Source organism: Protobothrops mucrosquamatus, unplaced genomic scaffold (genome assembly GCF_001527695.2).
Source record: "Protobothrops mucrosquamatus isolate PMUCROS unplaced genomic scaffold, P.Mucros_1.0 scaffold375, whole genome shotgun sequence".
Taxonomy (NCBI): Eukaryota; Metazoa; Chordata; class Lepidosauria; order Squamata; family Viperidae; genus Protobothrops; species Protobothrops mucrosquamatus.
In genome coordinates, this window is record NW_015386707.1 from 225,056 (window position 1) to 227,642 (window position 2,587).

The following is a 2,587-nucleotide window of genomic DNA, read 5'->3' on the forward strand; positions in this document are numbered from 1 at the left end:
TAAGCAAGCAAGCAAGGTAGCTCACTAAAACTGCTAGAGCTTTATTTTCATTTTTTTTACTATTAGTTATCTTTTCTAATTCATCCATTCTTAATATATAAGCAGTAGCTAAACTAAACAAATCTGGTGGAGTGGTTAGACATCAGGCTAGAAACCAGGAGACTGTGAGGTTTAGTCCCATCTTAGGCATGAAGCCAACTTGGTGATCTTAAGCCAATTATTTCTCTTAGTCCTAGGAAGCAGGCAATGGCAAACCAATTGGAAAGTTTGCCAAGAAAACGTCAGGGACTTGTCCTGACAGTCACCAGGAATCAACACTGACTTAAAGGCACATATAGAATCAGCTAAACAAAATTGGGACTATGTCCTATTCTGAACTTGCCTACTTCTCCAGATTTATTTCTTATAATCGCTTGATTTACATTGTTAAAAATACCTCAGAAATATAATCAGGTCTCTGTATTCTGGCATAAACTACACAATCTCAGGCCTTCCTTGATCAGAAAATCAAAGGTAAATCTCCTTATACTTTTTTGACCATTTGACTATTCATTTTATCTAAGCTATTTGATCATGAACTAAAAAAAACACAAAACAGATTGCTTCTTTGAGAAACTCACATAGTTTGGGCATGTGATATGAACAAATGATGAATTGCAAAATATGATTGAGCATGACAAGTTTGAAAGACATAGAAAGGAAGAAACAGATAAGAGAGATGACTGAGTGAAGGTGATTACAGAATGTCCTTTGAAGAGCTAAAATTTACTGTTGAAAAGAATTCAGGATGGTTACTTGAAGTCAGCAGGAGTTGAGTCTGACTTCATGCATGGCTCCTAACAAATTTATCCCACATGTTAATTTAGATAAATGCTTCAGGCAGTAATTACCAATATAATTTACATTGCTGGGTGCTTATGGATTAATAATACAGCCTATTATCCTATTTTCTTTTTAAATCTAGCACTGAAGAACCTTACTTAGCTATTGTGCAGCACTCAGCTGCATTGTTGGAATCTTCCTTGAAAAGTGAAAAGATTTCCAGAAAGGCATACAGCTGGATGAAGACATGTCATAACATGTCTTCATTTTTTCCCCTCTTTCTTGCTCCTTTGCTTTGAGTGGAAAAGAGCTGAAGTGTTAACAATAGAATTTTGCACGCTTTAAAGAAAAATGATATGACCTGACTATATGTATAATAACTGGGGAAAAAATCCTGATTTTTCTCAGCATGAGGTTTTTGGCCACTTTGTAACAGGCAGTAAGGTTTAGTATTTGATAGGCACTTCCTATTGTATATATTTGCTTCTTTTTTCTTCAAGAAATCAGGTACAAGCATAACTTACTCAATTTGAAAAGAATAAACAACAAATGAGATAATGTGGCATTATATGTGATGGAAATGCACACCTGTATAGAGATGCAGAAATTTGAGAGCAATGTTCCAGTTGTCAACACTTGGATAAGAATAAAGATGAGGAAACTACAAACATATTAGTGTAGTAGTGTATATTGACTACCATGCATGGCAAAAGATCTGGATAATGCCATTCTGGTCCATATTACTAATGTTTTATGGAGAAGCAACATAATAATAATGGGTGATTTCAGCTATCTTGGCATTTGCTGGAAAAAAAAGTAGCCAAGTTAATGAAATCTTCAACATTTCTCAGTGGTTTTGCTGTTTCCTTCATTTTCCAGAAAGTATAAGAAGACATGAGGGAATCAGCTCTCCTTACTGATCCTAATCGGTAAGGAAGAATTAATTGAAATGATTAAAAGCAATAGGAACTTTGAGAGGAATTATCTTTGTGAGTAAATATGACAGAAACAGAAACTGGAATTATCTGGTTACCATGAATTACGTTAAAACTTTGTGGACAGATCAGTTACAATTATAAAATTTTGAAGAACTTGTGGGTGTCAACTTGCAACCTTTTTCTGTGATGTTTGAGAAATCAGGGAGAACAGGTAAATGGCAAATGTTTCAACAATGGACAGAAATCAACAAGATAAATTTAATTGGAGACAAATGCAGAGCCCTAATTTGGATAACTAAAAGGCATGAGATGAAGAACTAGACCCAGCAGAACTACATGGAAATAAGATCTGATTGCCTTGCTAGATCACGAGTTCAACATGAATCAACAGTGCACTGAATGTAGCAACAAAAAGGCAACCAAAATTCTAGTTGCATCAGCAAAAAATACAGGATCAAAACCAAGAGGATCAAGTCTTTTTTTTATTGTGAATGAAGACTTATTCTGTAATAAGACCAGTTACAATGTATCTAGTTCTGTACAGTGCATTTTAGGAAGGACATTGACACACTACTAGACTATGTCCCAAGGATAGCAACTAAGATAAGGAGTCAGAAAGGAAAAAAATATATACAGTATGTACAAAGAATTATTGGAGATATGAGTGTTGAGTATGTTTACTGTAGAGGAGAAAAGACTGAGAAGCTGATAGTGTATTTAAGTATCTGTAGGTTTGTCATGTAACAGATGGCTTAAAACTGATCATAGTTGTTCCAGAAGGCAGCAAGAAACAATGGCTTTACACAACTACCTCCTAATGGTAAAAT